The sequence below is a fragment of the Heloderma suspectum genome, chromosome 1 (assembly GCF_057233095.1).
Source record: "Heloderma suspectum isolate Gila_16-S chromosome 1, 16-S_ref, whole genome shotgun sequence".
Taxonomy (NCBI): domain Eukaryota; kingdom Metazoa; phylum Chordata; class Lepidosauria; order Squamata; family Helodermatidae; genus Heloderma; species Heloderma suspectum.
The window spans coordinates 215,546,846-215,559,507 of NC_139458.1; the positions used below are offsets into that span (position 1 = coordinate 215,546,846).

General features: G+C 46.9%; 2 long non-coding RNA genes across 2 annotated transcripts in view; both read left to right on the forward strand.

The window, feature by feature from the left end:
- Positions 1 to 12,662, forward strand: part of LOC146358748 (uncharacterized) — an 862,550-nt gene that overhangs the window by 751,876 nt on the left and 98,012 nt on the right. The gene's annotated exons all lie outside the window — the stretch shown is intronic.
- LOC146358749 (uncharacterized) overlaps positions 1 to 12,662 on the forward strand; it is a 119,463-nt gene that overhangs the window by 55,417 nt on the left and 51,384 nt on the right. The gene's annotated exons all lie outside the window — the stretch shown is intronic.

A 12,662-nucleotide genomic window follows, 5' to 3' on the forward strand; every position in this document is an offset into this window, starting at 1 on the left:
GCAGTGACAGACTTTGTATTTCTAGGCACAAAGATTACTGCAGACGCTGACTGCAGTCCAGAAATCAGAAGACGTTTACTTCTTGGGAGGACAGCAATGACAAATCTTGATAAAATAGTGAAGAGCAGAGACATCGCACTGACAACAAAGGTCCGCATGGTTAAAGCAATGATATTCCCTATAGTAACCTATGGCTGCGAGAGCTGGACCATAAGGAAGGCTGAGTGAAGGAAGATAGATGCTTTTGAACTGTGGTGTTGGAGGAAAATTCTGAGAGTGTCTTGGACTGCAAGAAGATCAAACCAGTCCATCCTCCAGGAAATCAAGCCAGACTGCTCACTTGAGGGAATGATATTAAAGGCAAAACTGAAGTACTTTGGCCACATAATGAGAAGACAGGATACCCTGGAGAAGATGCTGATGCTAGGGAAAGTGGAAGGCAAAAGGAAGAGGGGCTAACCAAGGGCAAGATGGATGGATGATATTCTGGAAGTGTTGAACTGGGGGTGGCGACAGCCGACAGGAAGCTCTGGCGTGGGCTGGTCCATGAAGTCACAAAGAGTCGGAAGTGACTGAGTAAATCAACAACAACAACCTCCCTTGTGGACTGTGGGAATGCTGTAGACATAATATACCTCGACTTCAGCAAAGCTTTCTGCGAAGTGCCCCATGATCTCCTGATGAGCAAACTAGCTCAAAGTGGGCTAGATGAAACAACGATCTGGTGGATCCACAGTTGGCTACAGAACCAGACTCAAAGAGTGCTTATCAATGGGTTCTTCTCAAACTGGGGAGAGGTAATGAGTGGGGTACCGCAGGGCTCAGTCCTGGGCCCAGTGCTCTTCAACATTTTTAGTAATGACTTGGAAGAGGTGATGCAGGGAATGCTGATCAAATTTGCAGATGACACAAAATTGGGCGGGATAGCTAATACTTTGGAAGACGAAACAAAATTCAAAGTGATCTTGATAGACTGGAGCACTGGGCAGAAAACAACAAAATGACATTTAATAGGGATAAATGCCAAGTTCTGCACCTAGGAAAAAGAAACCAAATGCACAGTTACAAGATGGGGGATACGTGCCTCAACAACACTACAAGCAAGAAGGATCTTGGAATTGTTGGAGATCACAGGCTGAATATGAGCCAACAATATGATGTGGCTGCAAAAAAGGCAAATGCTCTTTTGGGCTGCATTCATAGAAGCATAGCTTCCACATCCTGGGAAGTACTAGTTCCCCTCTACTAGCGATGTATGAATCCCTTACCTGGCTCCGCACCGGGGCATCCACGGTGGGGGGGAGGCGCGCTGTCCCTCCCCCCGGAATCTTCCCTGGCTGGCTCCGCTCCGCAGCGGCTCCGCAGAGCCGCCGGCCGGTGCTGTCCGCATCTGGAGTTCCGGCCGTGGCCGGGCTGCTGCGGCCGCAAATGGCGGCCGTCGTAGTGGCCGCCATTTGCATCCTTGCAAGCAGCCGTGATAGGCTACGTAAGTATTTACTTAGCCTATCACGGCAAAAAGCAGGGACGCATATGGCGGCCGCTACGCCATTTGCGCCTCTGCTCTTTGCCGTGATAGGCTATGTAAATACTTACGTAGCCTACCATGGCTGCTTGCAAGGATGCAATTGGAGTAGCGGCTGCCATTTGCGTGGCTGCTTTTACTGTGATAGGCTACGTAAATACTTACGTAGCCTATCACGGCAAAGAGCAGGGGTGCAAATGGTGTAGTGGCCGCCATTTGCGTCCCTGCTCTTTGCTGTGATAGCCTACGTAAATACTTACGTAGCCTATCATGGCTGCAAGGCCGCATGGCGGCTGCAGCAGCCCGGCCGCAGCCGGCCAGGAGACCAGCTGGAGCCGCCGCATCCGCCCCAGGTAAGTTCTGTCCAGGTGGATTCCGCGGGGTACGGGAGGCCATTCCACCACGGGTTCCAGGGGGCCGAATTCTAAAGAATCCGGCCTCACTGGAATCCGTGGCGGAATTCTCTGGCATCCCTACCCTCTACTCAGCTCTGGTTAGGCCTCATCTGGAGTACTGTGTCCAGTTCTGGGCACCACATTTTATGGATGCAGACAAACTGGAGAGGGTTCAGAGGAGGGCAATGAAGATGATCAGGGGACTGGAAACAAAGCCCTGTGAAGAGAGACTGAAAGAAATGGGCATGTTTAGCCTTGAGAAGAGAAGACTGAGGGGAGATATGATAGCGCTCTTCAAGTACTTGAAAGGTTGTCACAGAGAGGAAGGCCAGGATCTCTTCTCGATCATGGCAGAGTGCAGGACACGGAATCATGGGCTCAAGTTACAGGAAGCCAGATTCCAGCTGAACATCAGGAAAAGCTTCCTGACTGTTAGAGCAGTACGACAATGGAACCAATGACTTAGGGAGGTGGTGGGCTCTCCCACACTGAAGGCATTCAAGACGAGGCTGGACAGCCATCTGTCAGGGATGCTCTGACCTGGATTCCTGTATTGAGCAGGGGGTTGGATTCGATGGCCTTGTAGGCCCCTTCCAACCATACTATTCTATGATTCTATGAAAGATGATGGGAGCTGTAGGCCAAAACACCTGGAGGACCACAAATTGCTAGGAATTATAAGCCAAAACACCTGGAAGACCACTCCTGGGTAATGTGAACAGTGGTCCTGTGAACAGGGCTACAGGCTTTTGTTGTATAACTTCATACTGGTCACAGAAACAGAGGTTAAAGGGAGAAGGAAACTGGCATGGGCCAAGTCTAGACAACTGTAGTAGTGGTGAAGAGATTTAAGGCCCAAGCCATCACAGAATTCCCACATGCTCCATTAAAATGAATGGGATATTCATTTTAAATCCAGCATTATTTATTTTTTGCTGTTAGTTTTCCCACCAGAGTTTTTTACTCTCTCAAAGCTGCCCTATATATGGTCCTATTAATCTAACAATGAAAAAGATGAAGAAAGCTAGCTAAGTTTTCAAGCAATACAGATATCCAGCAAATGGTGCAGAAATATCATTATTCCACAATGAGAGCAGTTTTCTGGAAGCGAAAAACATTAATTTGCCATCTTCTTAGATTGGATGTAATGCCACGTATGACAAAAAGAATAATTGTTTTGGCGTAAAATATATTTATGAAGATTCAAGAGACAAGCAGTCTCGGGGGGAGGGGTGAAAGCGGAGGCTCTCCACAGAATACAATATATAATAGGCTCCAGAAATGTTTTAGACTATATTTGCCTTCCTTTCACTCTTTGTGGCCTTCTTTCAGGGTGACAAAAGTAATTTTTGAAACAGATTCCCGAAGGCTACCTCTGTTAGTCTGTTGTAGCAACAGTAACATTCCTTTGGTCCTTAAGGACTAAAAGGTTTAATGTGGCATAAGCTTTCATGGGCCACAGCCCACTCCATTAGATGTATTCATTCTCTCTCTCTCTCTCTCTCTCTCTCTCTCTCTCACACACACACACACACACACACACACACACTGAATGAAGAGGAAGAGGAGACACTTTTTCTTTCATTTTTTAACCAAGCAAGGCAAACAACCAAGCAGTGCAAGAGATAGTAATAGCAGGCTTCCCTTTGAAGCCACCAGAAAGTCAGAGCCAAATAAGACTTTATTACTGACTTGTGTTTTGGAGACGCAGATATTTTTGTCACCTGCAAATAGTGTCTTTTAGATTTGTTTCTCTAAAACACTGCACAGGGGGGAGGAGGGAGTGTGGTTGAGTGAATGACAGATCAATCTTGTAATCCTAGGGCACCAGGGACTCCAATCACTGCTTCTGCTTCTGGATACTTTGTGGGATAAAGATCAGTTCTTTCCTTAAATACATAATGATACCTGTTGTTTACACTGGTAGCTGGAGCCCAGTGGGATGTTATCAGATGCTAGCAGTGTTGTACACTCCCAGCCCACCTCCTCTAGGGTAGCCGTTCCCCTAGGGATGGCGGAGAATTCCGCCATGGACTCCAGTGAGGCCGGATTCTAAAGCATTCTAAAGAATCCAGTCCCCTGGAGTCTGTGGTGGAACGTACTGCTCCCCCCCGCCACCCCGCAAAGTCCCCGCGGACCGGATCCTACCTGCATCTGGTGGGTCCGGCCGCTGCTGCCTGCCAGTCCGCTCCGCGGCCGCAAATGGCGTCCCCTACGCAGGATGCCATTTGCGTCCCTGCTCTTTGCCATGATAGGCTATGTAAATACTTACGTAGCCTATCACGGCCTGGCAGGGACACAAATGGCAGCCGGCATAGTGGCCGCCATTTGCGGCTGCAGCCTGGCAGTGGCCAGAAGCCCGGCTGCGGCCGGCGAGGATTCCGGGGGGGAGAGACGGATCGCCTCCCCCCCACTGCAGACTGCTCAACCGGAACGGGGTGAGTATTCCGCGCAACCCTACCTTCCCCCTTCTCGGCATTAACTTTCCCATTTCAACTTCCTTTCTGCTTCTTTTTACTTCCACTGCCACCGATCCCTACCTCGGCCAGTTTTACATAGAAACCACAGTACCCAAAGCAAGTGGTTTCCCTTTTCCCATTTGTGTGTACATGCAGACTGGGTGGAAAGGGTCAAAACTTTTATGTGCAGCAACTGCAGAGCAATCCCCTGATCCCATTGAAAATTGCTGAAAGGAGGAGCGGGGAGTTGGAAGGGGTTGCATAGAATCTACAGTACTTTTGCACCTTTGGAAGTCTGCTCCCCTGCCACCAAAGCACCCTTTTCTCCTGCTCCCATTGAAGATCACGGAAAGGAGTCTCCCCACCTCCATGTGCACAAGTCAATATTGTCCCCGTAAAAGCAAGCGCAAACACTTTTCTCTTTTGGGTATGCACTGGGAGAGGGGGTTGAGTGGAAAGGGGCCATTGCAACACCACCACCTCATCTGCTTAGGCACCCCCGAGATGTGGATCTGAGCACAGCTTAGCTCCATTTCACTCCTATCCCTCACTCACATTTCTGTCTCCCTCAAATGTCAAGCAGGTTGAGGGTTTCCTGGCACTTCCAAGAAACCCCACGGACATTTCGGGCAGGCAGAGTGGCAGCCGTGTTACTGCAATGCTGCTCTGCCGGGAAACAGTGAGGAATGACAGAGAAGTGGAAGGGCTCAGGCATGGCAGGGTGACACTCCCACCCCGTTGTTGTGACTGCCGCCGTCATCATAACTGCACCACCCCCACAAACGCCCACACACAGTGCCTAATTTCACCATGGCACAAGTACATGGGCTGGTGCTTTCATGGCGCAACTAGAGAAAATACTGCATTTTCCCTGTTATGAAATAGTACAGGAAAAGCAGGGGGAAAGTGCAGAACACCCACTGGAGGACAACGACGTCATGTAAAGGACCCTGAAAATTCTGTGGCTGAGGAATAACAAAAGCACAACAAAAAACTGTGGTAGAGATTCCCTGAATGTAGTTCCTGTTGTCCTGCAGTTTTTTGTGTGTCTTTGTGTGTGTTATAGTATCCCCCTATTTTTGACAATGTCTCTTGCTTTGGTTTCTCACCAGGCAGGTCACCATGCCTTAGTTCTTTTTCCTCTCTATTGACTTTTGAGGAAGTTTTTTTGTTGGATTTCCCCCATCATTTTAGTTTTCCTATCCTTTTGATCCTGGTTTCATTTAGTACATTTTGCATTACATCTACTTTTATTAATGATAATCTATAATGTTATTTATTTATTAGCTTCTCTCCTGAAATTCTCTGTTTTGTGAGTCTTAGGGTGTACTGCTATGCAAGTTGAGACAGAAAAAAGTCCCACAACTCCCAGCATTCCCCAGCCAGCATGGCTGTCTAGAGAATGCTAGGCGTTGTAGGACTTTTTTCTGTCTAAACATGCATAGGAAAGCAGGCACTTCAATCCAGCAGGGTAGGGTAAAGATGGGACCCTGAGACGTCCATTTTCCAGTACCACCACACTTCACTATGAAAGAGCCTTAAACTGGTTTCAAGCATCCCAACTTCCTAGCCCTTCTGAAAACTTGCAGATTTCTTGTCTGGGACACTTGTATGATGTGTGCCATTTTTATAAAAATTGTCCTAACTATAGGAGAGGGAACAGGAAGTGAATCCCCTCCCCCAAATTTTTAGGAATCCCATGTGAAGCACTGCACCTATCCTTCTGAAACTTTGCAGGTTTCTCATTTAGGGCCACCTCTAGGATGTGTGTCATTTTCTGAAGAATGGTCCACAAGGAACATAGGGGGATAAGCATGTCCTCCTTTGGATACTCCCAAAATTTCAAAGCTGCTCTTGCACACAAAAAACCCTGTGAGACTATTGTGCTGAAATTTGGCAGGCTTGATTCCGTGAGAAGGGGAAACTGTCTCTGCAATTTCCATCCAATTCTGCCAAGAAATAGGAAAAAATTATCGGCAGTTACTTCTTAAAAAAAAAAAAAAAAGGAAATGTAAGAGCATATAATGCAAAGTCCCGAGTGGAAGCAGACAAAGTCCGAATCAGTTTGGAGCCAAAGCAGGTCATTTTCCAAAGTGCCAAATTGGTGTCTGAGTTGAACCTTGGGATTGGTGCACATGTTTAATAATTGCTTGTTGCAAAAGCTAATTATAGTGTTTACCTACCTATTGGTAATGATCATGGAATAGCAGCCAGTGGTATGTGCAACCCATTGATCATCCCAACAGATGACAGGCTGTTAATCAGAGATCTTACTATCATGGCCTGTTGTTGTTGTTGCTGCCGCTGCTGTTGTTACCAACAATCTCCTGAGAGTCTTGGGCTGCTGTGCCCTCTGCCCAAACAGCCACATGATCTTCTGGTTCTCCTGTCTACTATCTTGATATAGTTATCACCTTCTTTTGGCTAAGTTTGTGGGTGTGTTGCTGCTGGAAGGCAGCTGCAACATTCTCCCAACTTGTCCTCCACCCTGTGCTTTGATTCCTTCTTCCCCACCCATATTCCCAGGCATGAGAACTTAGGTTGACAGGGTTGCCAAGTGCCAAGAAAAGAAAATGGTTTGGCTTCCTTCTGTCCCCTTAACCAAGGTTTAGTCTTCAGACATCAGCATGTGAAGCTTCTCATGGCATGATCACAGGAACTGACTCAAAAGCTGGCAACCTTAATGAATCCTGATTGGTTTATTTATTTCATTTCATTTCTATACCACCCAATAGCTGAAACTCTCTGGGCAGTTCACAAAAAATAAAACCAAAAAGCACACAGTAAAACAATATAAAATATAAAAGCATTAAAACCACAATATAACAATACAACCAGAATAAAACCAGAATAAAACCTAGCAGCAATGCAGAGATTTGAAGTACAGATTTAAAACAGCAAAGCTAAAAGACTAGAAAGCTAAAATGGTAAAATGCCTGGGAAAATAAAAAGGTCTTCACCTGGCACCGAAAGGAATACAATGTAGGTGCCCGGCAAGCCTCGCTAGGGAGCTCTTTCCACAGCCGGGATGCCACAGCAGAAAAGGCCCTTCTTCTAGTAGCCACCTGCCTCACTTCCTTTGGCAGGGGCTCATGGAGAAGAACCACTGAGGATGATCTTAAGGTCCAGGCAGGCACATATGGCAGGAGGCAATCCTTCAGATAACCTGGCCCCAAGCCATTAAGGGCTTTGAATGTTAATACCAGCACTCTGAATCGGGCCCGGAAATGGACTGGCAGCTGGATAAATACCGGCATAATATGAGCTTGTTAGCCAGTCCCTGTTAACAATCTTATTTCCCCATTTTGGACCAGCTGAAGTTTCCAGACCGTTTTCAAAGGCAGCCCCACGTATAACGCATTGCAGTAATCCAGACGAGAAGTTATCAGAGCATGGATAACTGTAGCTAGGCTATTTCTGTCCAGATAAGGGCGTAGTTGGTATGCCAGCCTAAGCTGATAAAAAGTGCTCCGTGCCACTGAGTTCACCTGTGCCTCAAGTGACAGTTCTGGGTCCAAGAGCACCCCAAACTACGAACCTGATCCTTTAGGGGGAGTGCAACCCCCTCCAGAACAGGTTGAATATCACCTAGCCGGGCAGACGAGCCACCCACTAACAGTACCTCCGACTTGTCTGGATTGAGTTTCAATTTATTGGCCCTCATCCAGTCCATTACTGTGCCCAGGCACTGATTCAGAGCAGCCACTGCCTCACCTGGGTTTGATGAGAAAGAGAGGTAGAGCTGGGTGTCATCCACATATTGATGGCTCCTCAGCCCACACCTCCAGGTAACCTCCCCCAGTGGGTTCATGTAGATGTTAAACAGCATGGAGGATAAAACAGAGCCCTGTGGAACCCCACGACATAATTGCCAAGGCACAGAGTAATAATCCCCCAGCACCACCTTCTGGAATTGGCCATCCAAGTAGGAGCGGAACCACTGCAGTGCAGTTCCTCCAACTCCCAACCCAGACAACCTACCCAGAAGGATACCATGGTTGATGGTATCGAAAGCTGCTGAGACATCCAGGAGAATCAACAGGGTTGCACTCCCCCTGTCCTCCTCCTGGCAGAGGTCATCCCATAGGGCAACCAAGGCTGTTTCCATTCCAAAACCAGGCCTGAAGCCCAATTGAAATGGATTGAGATAATCTGTTTCATTCAAGAGTGCCTGGAGCTGTCCTGCAACCACCCACTCAAGCACCTTGCCCAGGAAGGGGATGTTGGCCACTGGCCTATAATTGTTAACATCCTCTGGGCCCAGGTTAGGCTTTTTCAGGAGTGGTCTGATTACCGCCTCTTTTAAAGTGGCAGGCACCACTCCCTCTCTCAAGGAGGAATTTACAACCTCCTGGACCCAGCCAGACATCCCCTACTTGTTTGATGTAATAAGCCATGAAGGGCAAGGGTCAGGTTTGGTGTGGACCTGACAAATTTTCTACTCCTGGGCTGGCTGCAGGCCAAGACAATTATACAAAGCAGTTACTAAGTCACTCCAGGTGTCTGCTCCTGCCCTGTGTTAACACATCAGTGCTTAGCAATGCCACGAAGCCGTTCTTTTGGATGGGTCAAGATTGGGCATTTGATATTAACTGGGTGCATCCTTGAGATGACTTAGGGCACAAACCTATGGGGATAATCAGCTGCCTCCAAACTTGGAGGCAACCAACTATCCAATGCAGGGCGGGCAGAGAGCGGAGGGGATCTTCTCTGTGCACTGGCCACCATGCATTTGTGGCTAGACAGCCAAAATCGAGTGCCTCAGAGTGGGGTGGGGGGGAGGCTGGATGGCACATAGGAAGAATCATAATGGTGCTTCCGCTGTCCCCACTCTGCCCCCAGGAATGCCGCTTTTTGGCTCCTCCACACTGCTCTTCGAGCGTGGAGCTGAGGACGAGCCGTGCCACCTACAAGATGGTGGAGGAGGGGTGGGCGAGTTGGGTTTCTGGGAACTGACCTTGGAGTGCTGGCCTAGCTCCAAGCTCAGTTCCAAGGAAATGAAAAATCCTATGGCCGTCTAGATGCTGTCTAGCGGCCATAGGATTGCACCCTTACTTACATAAACTTTGCTGCTAGGGTCAACAGCACTAACTGAGCCTGCTTCACCTGACCATGATGAGTCCCTAGCAGAGTCCAGTAGCTGAATTTGTATTTCAACAAAAGTGGGTATCACTGCGGGAAAGGTGAGGCAATCATTTCACTTCCTACCGGAGATGCCATTATCGAGTGGGAGTAACCCTTGCTTATACTATTGCCCCACATACCACCTTATGCTGCCTTTTCACCTGTCACTGACCAGAATGTGTTTCTATTCACCTACTCTATCCAAAGGAAGCAGTCTAAGCTTTAAGGCTAAGAGAGGAATATTAACACAATCAGTGAAGTCCACTGAAGGTCTGAATGTCGATAACAGGAATGTCCAGCCCCAGGGACCTTCCCAACTGGCCTTCCCAGTGTAATCTTTAATTTCACACACATACAATTATGTGTCTCAGCTACTTTCCCTCTTGCAAGTCATGACACAAGCAAAGACGTCTTTAATCCCTCTGTTCCTCTCTTCAGGGGCAAAGTTCTCCATTTGTGCATCTCGGCAGTTTCCTCTTATAGGCCTGTGGGGAGAATGTTCATTTGGGAAATGGCACGGGGAAATGATTAGGCACAGTGGACCCAGTCCAGATCCCTATCAAGCTGCTTTTTATAGACATTCAAAGAGATGGGAGATTTGGCCGTGGATATGCATGGCCTTGTTTAGTCTGGCCTCGAGAACTAGGCCTAAGTCGTGGCTTTTGCATAGGAGAGAGTAGCCTAGTTGCATAAGGGGGGAACGCTATCAAATCTTCTTTGCCTCTGTCAGTGCAGGTAAAGCCAGTGTTGTTGGCCCTTCAGCCCTTTCTCCGTTCAGAGTAGGGCCCTGGTGAAATACTCATTGCTGACCAGAGATATGCTGAGTTATGTAAAAGCTCAGGTGATTAGCACGTCATATCTTAGTACTAGGAAATGAAAAACTGTTTCAAATAAGTGGGGGAACCAGGTGTGATGTCTTTGCATTCATTTCTGTTGACAACTGGCTAAGATGCTTCTGCGTGCCATACCACTTGTCTTACCGCATCCCGATGCTGAGATGTTGAAATCACCTATTCGGTGTTCTTATTCATGTATCCGACATTTTTGCTTATCTAGAATTTCTATGTAATCTTGTGCCTTAGGAGCTCTGTAGTGCTCTTCTAGTGGAAGGGCTGCCAGGTCGTAACTTGAAGAGGCTGAGTTTCCTTTTGCAACTTACGCAGCTATACGAATCAGTGCAGCCATGAACTCTCCTGTTGTGTTCTTCCATTGGTTTCCTTGCCTGTTCTCTTCCCTCTATGTACAATGGGGCACAATTAGAGTTCTGCTTACTACAACAGTTGGGGAAGGAGGACAAGCAAGGAGGCCAATGGCAGAACAAGGCAGGAGAAGACGTGTCTGCATTGTCTCCTGCGGGTCCATAATTTTCCAAAGGAATGCAGCATGTCCAAGTAGTGACCTTGATTTGATCTTCCAAACTTTCTCTCCCATATGCTGCAAACTATGGACTCTCTCAGCATTGCCATGTTTGTATGGTTCTTCTCTTCCCTTTAATTTGATTGGTCACAATTTTCTTCTTTTCTGACACTCCTACGGGGACAGTTGCCATCGCACACTAGAGGCAGGCTAGACTTGATGCTAAATGATGTTCATTAGTGTAACTATGCATGACAGCAGTGAACCCCAAAGCAAATACTTTGAATATGCCAACGTAACCACAAATGGGCCTGAAGGGTCCTTTTGTCAAGTTATAAAGCGATGTATATTTTCAGTTAGTTTGGAAAGAGAGGCCCTTCCTTTCATCTTCATGTTTATTTTTCTCCAAAACAAGCCCTGTAGCCTTGAAATCTGCACTGCTTTCCATACTAGGAAGCTTTAAGTCATGCAGACAATAGATTTTTGTTATACATCGGGTTGAAGGGAGATGTTGGACACAGGGATGTATCCAGTGGTGTCTGTCCACCAGCAGAATCGGCAGTGCTAGTGGAATGGGTTGGGCTATTTGGGGAGCATAGGGGGGTGCAGCGGGAAGGAGAGGAAGGGGAAGCCCCGTTGTGCAAGCGGAAGTCCTGTCACATGATGTTGGCTGAAGCCCAGAGTTTGAACAGCACATGTGTGTAAGTGTGTGTTCATATTAGTTAATTAAAAGCAGAGTTTATTTCACCAGGTAGTATCATTTTGAAAACTGTTCTAAGTTTTATCAAACCCTCAGTTACAAAAAGAAGCAATAAAGCATTACAGTTTCTTTTAAAAAAATTAAAAGTACAATTCACAAATATAAGGGGATAAACAGAGGACCCTAGATTAGAACTCTGGGCTTCCCCTTCACTACCAGTATCTTGGCAAGGCAAGGAAAACAACTCTCCCAATCCATTAGGCAGGAACTCTTCAGTCCTTTGCACTTGGTTGCAGAGAAAGGAAGGGAAGCCCCATCACCAGCTGAGCATCAGGATGTGGAAGAAAGGAGGTTTCCTGTAGGTTAAAAAAATCCTGCACTTCTGTGTATGCTGCATCTTAATTTCTATTAAAAATGGAGCCCTATCCTTTCTTTCAGCCATGGATTATTGGTGATGATGAAGCAAGCAAGCAAGCACAAACAGAAAAAGGGTGGACTCAGGTACATCCTAATAACCACAAAAATATTTTCATTGTAAGTATTACATACTGTTCAGATAACTGGAAATAAAAAGTAATGTGTAAAAACAAGGCTTGCCCCAGAGAGTTTGGTGCCTGGGATGAAGGAGAAGACAATGCCCCCACCCCAGTTCCACAGATAGAAGCCAGTAGCTGAATCCTAATTCGAGACTGGTGCATTTGAGGCAGCAGGCTTACTGATGAGATACACAGCCTTGTCCTCCAATACTTTGTTGCTGCTTCCCATCTTTGCCTAATGGTAGGGCCAGCCCTGTGAAATGATTTAATATTTTCCCTTCAACAAAAAAAGAGAAAAGAGTAATGGAGAGACTTAGAGTTCAGCTTTACACCGTACTATCTTAAAAACATATTTTCTACTTGTCACTGTCCCAACACTGTGAATTCTTAAAATTAGACAGCTTGGTGTAGGATTAAATAGGGCATCTTATCATGTAGGGCTCTACTGTGGGCAAGAATCCCTTAGAAGAAATGGAGTAGCACTCATAGTCAATAAAAGGGTGGGAAAAGCAATTCAAGTCTATGCCCCAACCACTGAGGCCGAAGAAGCTGAGGTTGATCGGTTCTATG